Here is an 8044-nt window from a genome sequence, read left to right as displayed (position 1 = left end):
CAAAAGGGGCCCCGACAGGAGCAGAAGGCCCTACATTCAAATAAGAAGTACCCAAAACCCAGTGCGGAGAGCCCCCGAAAGATGAAGGGTACACGAGCATGTTATCAGATGGCCCCGATAGAAGTGTAGGGTTCTGAATTTAAACACCAAGACCCAATGTGCAAGGCCCTCGAACATCCAGTGTCGCTGAGGAGGTGAACAGAGGGGGGCCCCGACAAACGCGTAGGGCCCTCCAGTAAAAAATGAAGCACCCAAGACCCAATATCGAGGGCCCCCGAACGATCGAACATACCCGAGCAGGTCATCAAACAGGCCCCCGACAAGAGCGTATTCATATAAAAAGTACCCAAGACACATTGTGGAGAACCCGCAAAGGATCGAATGTACCCGAGCAGGCTATCAGATAGCCCCCGACAGGAGCGTAGGGCCCTACATTAAAATACCCAATGTGCAGGGCCTCCAAACAATCCAGTGTGCTCGAGCAAGTTAACAGATGGGGCCCCAACAAGCATGTAGGGCCCTCTGTTGAAACAGAAAGCACCCAAGACCCAATTTGGTGTGCCCCGAACGACCGATGCGCCCAAGGAGATTAACACATGGGCGCCCGACAAGAGTGAACGGCCCTTATCAAGTGGCAGAGAGCTGGAAGCGTCTTAGACCCAAGCTAGAGGACCCGTGAGGATATCGTGAGTGTGTCGATAGGTTAACCGAGACGGACATAAAGGGCGCCTGAGCAACCGAGAATACCCCGGTAGGTTGACACATGGGGCCTCCGCTACAGAGCCTTTCCGGCGAGTAGATAGAATTTGTGAAAGACCCCTGATTGCCAAAAGCGCCCCGGTACACTTGCGGGAAAAGCCCAGCAATACCGCAAGGCCACCGAGCAAATGCTAAACATCAAAGGCAAAGTGAAGGGCTGCTTAATGATTAGAACGACCCCAAAGCGGTCATACGGGTCCCCCGGAAAAGGCATAGGCCCCCTGGACAGCATAATAAAGCTTAAAATTCCCAAATAACAGTTTTTCAATCTTTGAAGTTTTGTTTTTGTCCACTCGTGATCCCTTTACTTTCGTTTGTGACTCCTCTTGGTTGCCTGCAAGTCCAAAGACAGCTAATTTTGTTGCGTTTTGTGTTAAAAAACCTGCACCTGTTCGGCCGACTGCAGGCCCCTTCACAGCCAATGGCAACTTCGGGGCCCAGGGGGGGGGGCATGGCCCCCCTCTGTGTCCGCTTCTGGTCGCTCATAGGACGCAGCCAGGTCGGTCGGGTGGTGGTCAGTGGCACGAGAAAGTGATTAGGAAGCGTGCCTGGAGAAACTCTTACACCCAATTTACAGAACAGCGTTTTCCACCAGATCAGTATGATATTGATATATCCAAGACTACAGGGCCTTGGGGAAGATATCGTCTTCTGGGTAGCGCGGATGATGGAGTATGGTTGTTGGGCTGTAGCGGTATGCATCAGACATGGTTTTGACTCAGATTCTTTGAGTCAGCTCAGGAATGACTCACAGAGTTTGGAATCTGATTCAGCACATGACTCATGGCTGTTCCATTTTTTACTTGCCTCACTTCAGACGTAGTCTTTAAATTGAATCATTTGACTCATAACTTATGCAGGTTGTAAAATAAAATGGTTCCTAGCTGAGATTTTGGAGATTCCAGGAGCAGCAACATGGTGTTAACCGCTTAAAAAACAATAACAAATTCCTGATGTTGCTAAAAGCTTTATAACTAAGGTGACATGCTTTTCATTTGTTCATTTTAGCGCTCTGAAATTGCATCCTAATTTGCATAGGACACATTGCACGTCCTCATGCCGCCAATTTAAGTTCAGCCAAATGACGCACTGACGCAACATTGTTAAAAATGATTGGCTTATAACTCAGTTCATGAAATGCATGACAAATCTGATTCAGGTCATGACTCAAAGCAGCAATTTTCCTAGTGAGCGGATGCAGCTTTTAACTCGCCCAAAATGTTTGACCCATGAGCTGATTCACAATTTAGCGAGGCTCAAACACTGGTATGGTTAGCGTGTGCATCCATGCATAGGGGTAGGTACGTTTCAAAAAGTGGGGGCCAAGCTCAGAGCGTACTTCAGGAACTTTCTCTGGAAAGCAGGCCCAATTGCTGGGGGGGGGGGGGGGAGATGGAAGAAGTTGTCGTTCTTTCTTTAAATGTCATGACTGCTATGCTAGACATGCATCTAGAGCTGTTTCTCACTGGTGCATAATCTTGCCTATTCGACTCATCTATGTCATTCGGCAAATCAGGCTATCCGGCTTCCCTGGGGAGTCGAAATTCTACGAGTGGGTTGGCATTTTGAGTCATTGAGGAGGCATTTGCCTCCAAAGGGTAGATGCCAAAACATGGCCTGGACATAGGCGGGTGGGAATTTTGAAAGTGAGTCGATGGCTCATAGCGCGAGATTTTTCATACGCCTTCATTTCACTGACTGCTTCTCAAGAGACAAGACTTGTCGCAGCATTTGAGGTGAAAAAATCCGGAAGCTTTAAACCACTGAAAACATGGTGACAAAAACCATAAAACTGGGCATTCTCCTGTCAAAGTTCGGGTCAGCTGTCATTACTGAAAGCAGTACTATCAAAAACCTTGGTGTGATGATGGACAGAAATCTCACGTTTGAACCGCACATTGATCAGCTTGTTGCCAGGTCGACGAGCGCTCTGATGGCCCCGTCCCATGCCAAGCATGTACTCCCAAGAGACACCCTCGTTCACATTGTCGGAGCTCTAGTTCTTTCCTCCATTAGATATTGTATAGCACTGTATGGTACTCACGGAGCCACCCAGTCCCATCGCGTGCAAAAACTCGTGAACTTCTCTACGCGGGTTGTGAGGGGAAGGAGAAGGTGAGACCATATGTCGGATGTTGTCAGGGATCTACGATGGCTTAGTGCTGATCAGCTCGTCAGATATCGTATGTTGTGCCAGCTCAAAAAGTCTTACTTACGGGTCAGCCACCAGATACAGCCGCCATGTTCACCCGTGCTGAGTACACTCATGAAACTCTACAGACTAACCAGCTGAGACGCCCCCGGGCGGTGAGCAACTCTGGCACTCGCCGATTTAGCTACAGAGCATCGGATTTGTTTAACTGCCTGCCGGCCGACTTGCGCAATGTTCAGAGTCTAGGCCGCTTCAAGCGCCAATTTATGGAGTTTCTACTGAGTGAGGCGAATGTTGGCACGTGAGTGGGTGCCTGTGTGAGTTCGATTGTGTGTGATGCCACAATGTGAACGCAATAGTGTGATTCACCGAGATGATCCCTTGATCGATGTGCGATGTGTTAGGCTATTTTTACTAGGTTTCTCGTTGTCTCTTTTATGCCCGTTCTTATTAGTGATGACGTGTATTTTTTTAAAAAGTCATTGCATCTTGTGGAAAATTACGAAATATATGAACATAAACATCAAAATCAAGCCACAGAAGGTGGGCCCTTTTGTCATATATCTCTAATTTGGGCCCTGCTCCCGTCCGCCGCCGGCAACCACTGTCTTGGTCAGGCCGTCTCCCGCATGAATGACTGCGAAACGATCGTATGGATGGCTGTCTCCCGCATGACTGACTGCGAACTGATCGTATGGCTGGCTGTCTCTCGCATGACTGACTGGAAACTGATCGCATGGCTGCTTTGTTGCGTATTTCCGGATCAGCGTTACCACTTATTGGCGTGTAAAAGAGATGTTGGACACCTGCAACAGCATCTTTTTCCGAATTATCTCCCCTCACACCACACCACCGTAGAAAAAAAAACGCCTCCAGGAAGCTGCCTGCCATAGGTATGAATTGGCCCAATCGGCATTTTATTTATCGGCCTAGCATTTAACGTAGACAGCATGATCTGATTTTCAGTGTACGCAGGGCCGTTGCCAGCAACAATATCCCTGATCGCTGCGGGGGTCCAATAATTGTCACATAGACTCCAGTTCCATGCTTTTCTGTGTTCTTCAGAGACATTGAGGACTCCCTGAGCGTCGATCGTAGACGAAATGGAGCCCCAAATTTGTCTTAACATGCGTAATGCATGATCGTCCTACAGTGTTCAAAATTCACTCAGAGCTGATAGCCGATAAAAAACTATGTGATATCATGGGTGTAGGAGCCGGGGGGGGGGGGGGGGGCAGGGCGGGCATGGGCCTCCCACTTTTCAATGTGGGGGGCCAGCAATGTTGACTGCCCCCCCCCCCCCCCCCACTTTCCAGATTAAGGTTGTGTTTAGCATATTTTCGCACTACATCAAACATACATGCCAGTTCACCAAGCTCATCAGCCATCTTCCTCAAGATGCATCATCTTTTTTGTTTACTCACTGGCCATCAACCTTAGTGTTACAGCGGTAGGGCCCACGCCCCACGGTCTTTTGAGACTGCAACGCCGGACGCCAAGGCCGCTTTTGCATCACTTGCGGTTGCGCATGTTCAAAACAGTGAGCTAGCATTGCTTTTGAACTAGGGTGGGAGTGAAAAATTCCATTGCAAAAAGGCCGTCCGGGAGTGAAAAATTCAATTTGCAAAAAGTGGAACTTATGAGCTAGTGACTAATGCTTCAGCAAACAGACATCTATCTCAAGTTGGCATGGACGTAATGGCATAAACCTGACAAAACTGTTTTGTTTCCTAACATCTTAGGCCTTTAAAGTGAAGCAGAATACATTAAAGAATAGCAACTTCATGACAGTGTCATGAGCATAAAAATACAGTAATACCAATAATTTGATGCTGCACTTTGCACTGCCCTTCCACAGCATTTTTAGCACAAAACAAAGTAAAGGAATTCAACAACAAAACAACAACAGAAAATTAAACAGGGATAAAGCGCTCAAACAAAAACAAAACAATCACCAAGTCAAGCACAATACACATACTTCTGGCTTTTGTTAAGATGGGGTCAGAGAAAATGAACATTTTGCCACTGTTTCCTACAAAATACCAATGTTTATTTCCATGAAAGTGGTCTAACTTTGCCTAACCTAAAGAGGCCTTACTTCATCTCGTCCTGTCTGACCTGTTGGCAGCAGCAGATGTGAGTTACTGATTCCTGCACAATTCCTATTGTCACTTGCCATGCACTTAACCAATTTAACCTAACTTAGGGTAGCCTATGCGTTGAAAGTCATCTCAACTCACCTATCTGTTGACAGCAGTACTTATGATAAAAACATGATAAAGCTCATTTTTTGGCTGCCTTCAACTCGCCCTTGTACCTGTTCATTTGCGTATGCTTATTGACATCAGACAAAGTTGACGATACACAAATGAAAACACTAAATCACTTTGAACAACCTATTCTGATTGCCATGGTTAACGTCTGTCAAGGGCAATGATGGGTATGCTTCACAAAACAATCGCTCTTCTCCAAAAGCAACATAACTTTTAGATGACCATCCCAGTTTTGTTGCTTGCCTTTTCAGCTCCAGCAAAGGCATCTATTTAGGCTTGTTAATTCATATTTAATGACATCGTTTGAGATGTTCGCTTCACATTTTCAATGGACTGGTCTGTTTGCTTAATGCTGATATATACCTCATATTATAATTGCTATGCAGCTTACAGCATTCCAATGTTAAAATATAGTGCACATATATAGTTCAGCCATTTGCCAGTCAGCAAACCATGCCATCAATGGAAAACATCTGGTTAAAGCAAACATGAGGGACCACTTCAAGAAATTTGGGACAAATAATCAAGAATATGGAACAAAGTAAGCCCATTGCATGTCTTGTGACATCATAATTGGTCTTAGACAAAATTCGATGGATTAAAACAGCAAATGGCTAACTATGGTTACAAATCATGTGTTGAAAGCAGCTGAGGTAAGCAATTACTTGGTCCACAGGAGACTTACTGGCTTCTTCAGGGAACACTTCTTCCTGGTTTCCCAAAACAAAAAGTCAGCACCACAGTTTGCACAGCTTGCTGACAGACAGAGTCATCCCACTCACCCTCCAAATATAAATAGCAATCACGCTCACCAACCTACGAGATTAAAATGCAAAATAAGTAAGAGGTGTGATGATTAACACTTATGGAGGGCAGCATTTCGCCATCAAACACTTCTGCGTTAGCTGCGTCAGGTATGTCAGGTCCCAAAGCTCTATATGGCAGCATAAGGATAACCTTGTCAGGTAGCCTGGTGAGTTAGACACTCGAAAGGCTTAGATTTTCCATTATCGAGCACCGCCATGAGCCAAAATGCCTAACTGAGGGTTTAACAGAGCGAAAATCGCGGTAAAAATAAGTGTCGTGCTTCAAATTGTCTCCTTCATTCCCTGTAAGTTTTTCACTCTTAGGTGAATATCAAACATGTTTAGGCGGCTGACAAATTTATCCAATTTGTGTACAAAATACGTGCAAGTTTGCGGTTGGAGCATCTTGCACAGAAATTGGTCAACATTTTAGGCAACAGATGGTACCTCTAAGGACGATGGGAAAGGAAGGAAGAATACAAAAGTATCACACTCGTATGATACCAAGAAAAACAAAAGTAGTTAGATAAATATAGCGACTGATATTTTTTGGAAAAGTATTGTTATCATCTAATTTCACCTAAAATCTGTTAAATAAATGTTCAAATTGTGATATTCACCTGGCGAATTTTATTTAAAAGCCATTTTTCGAATTTTCACTGCCGCATTTCGGGAGTGACGCAATTTAGTGGTAAAGGTTCCTCGGGAAAAAAATAAATACTTGAGGTAAAATTATCTACCAGGCCTTGCTGGTGTTTGCACCAGGCTCTGCTTTCAAGGTGTGGTGGTGGGACCAAAAAAATAGGGGATGCGTGAAAACCTTGCATTTGGCGCACAGCTGCAGATTGTGATGCATTTTGTAGACAAACCAAACTTGATGCGTGCAGCGGCTGGAGTCGCTGGGGGGTCCTGAGTTGGAATATCTGGCGCCCTTGTTCTGTGCATACATAGACATGATTCAGATTTAGGTGAGGCAGGACATAGCTATAGCTGTCCAGGCTCTGTGGAGCCTGTTTATGCTTGGCGGTTTCAAGTGAGCTCGGTTTTGTATGACATCTGAAAACCTGAGAAAGGGAAGAATATAGGTTTGACATGTGCGATTAGACAATGTCAGGCAGGAGTGAAAAATTCACATAAAATATGGGGAACAGGAGTCAAAAATTATTTCTCATAGGGTGTTGCTTCACATCCAAAGTCGGCAATTCTAGGACACTGGTGCGTGTGTGTGTGTGCATGCAGTGTTGTGTGTGTGTGTGTGTGTGGCGTGTGCGTGTGCGGTGCGTGTGCGTTGTGCGTGTGCGTGTGCGTGTGCGTGTGCTGTGCGTTGTGCGGTGTGCGTGTGCTGGCGTGTGCGTGTGCGTGTGCGTGTGTGTGTGTGTGTGTGTGTGTGTGTGTGGTGTGTGGTGTGTGTGTTGTGTGTGTGTGTGTGTGTGTGTGTGTGTGTGTGTGTGTGTGTGTGTGTGTGTGGTGTGTGTGTGTGTGCTCAAGAGGCTCCTAATGCCAGAGGGCATCACGAAAGGCCGCAAACCTTCTTTCTCAAGAGACACAAAAATGTAGTGCCTCCCACCCCGAACGAAATCCTGGTATAGTTTCTTAGTCAAGGTGCACCAAAACATTTGTTTCGCGGAACCATGATCTTTATTCTCAAGAGGCGTTTCTTTGCGTTTCACCGTGACGAAATTCCTGATCGACCCGTTCTTCGGCGTTCTGAAAAGTTGCACCAATCGTTTCCTTTGTTGAGAGTTATAACCTTTAATATCCAAAGACACCCAATTCACAGCGGCGCTTAAAAGAGTTCCGAAACATTCATTCTTAATGAACAACAAATTTCAGGGGAAATTGCGATACCTGTGGAGGTTCATTGGCAAAATCATGGATCGGCCCATTTGGCGGAGGGACACGAAAACCTTCATTTCGACACTCCAAAACAGTTATTTTCGATCGGCAACAATTCAAAACGTGTCATTAAAATGGTCCAGAAACTTTCACTTGAAGGGAGACAACAATTTCCTTGCCATCCATTCTGAGCAAACTCTGGATCGACCCCTTCTGCA

This window comes from Pollicipes pollicipes, unplaced genomic scaffold, assembly GCF_011947565.3.
Source record: "Pollicipes pollicipes isolate AB1234 unplaced genomic scaffold, Ppol_2.1 Scaffold_5724;HRSCAF=6776_pilon_pilon_pilon, whole genome shotgun sequence".
Taxonomy (NCBI): domain Eukaryota; kingdom Metazoa; phylum Arthropoda; class Thecostraca; order Pollicipedomorpha; family Pollicipedidae; genus Pollicipes; species Pollicipes pollicipes.
This window is presented reverse-complemented; position numbering follows the sequence as displayed.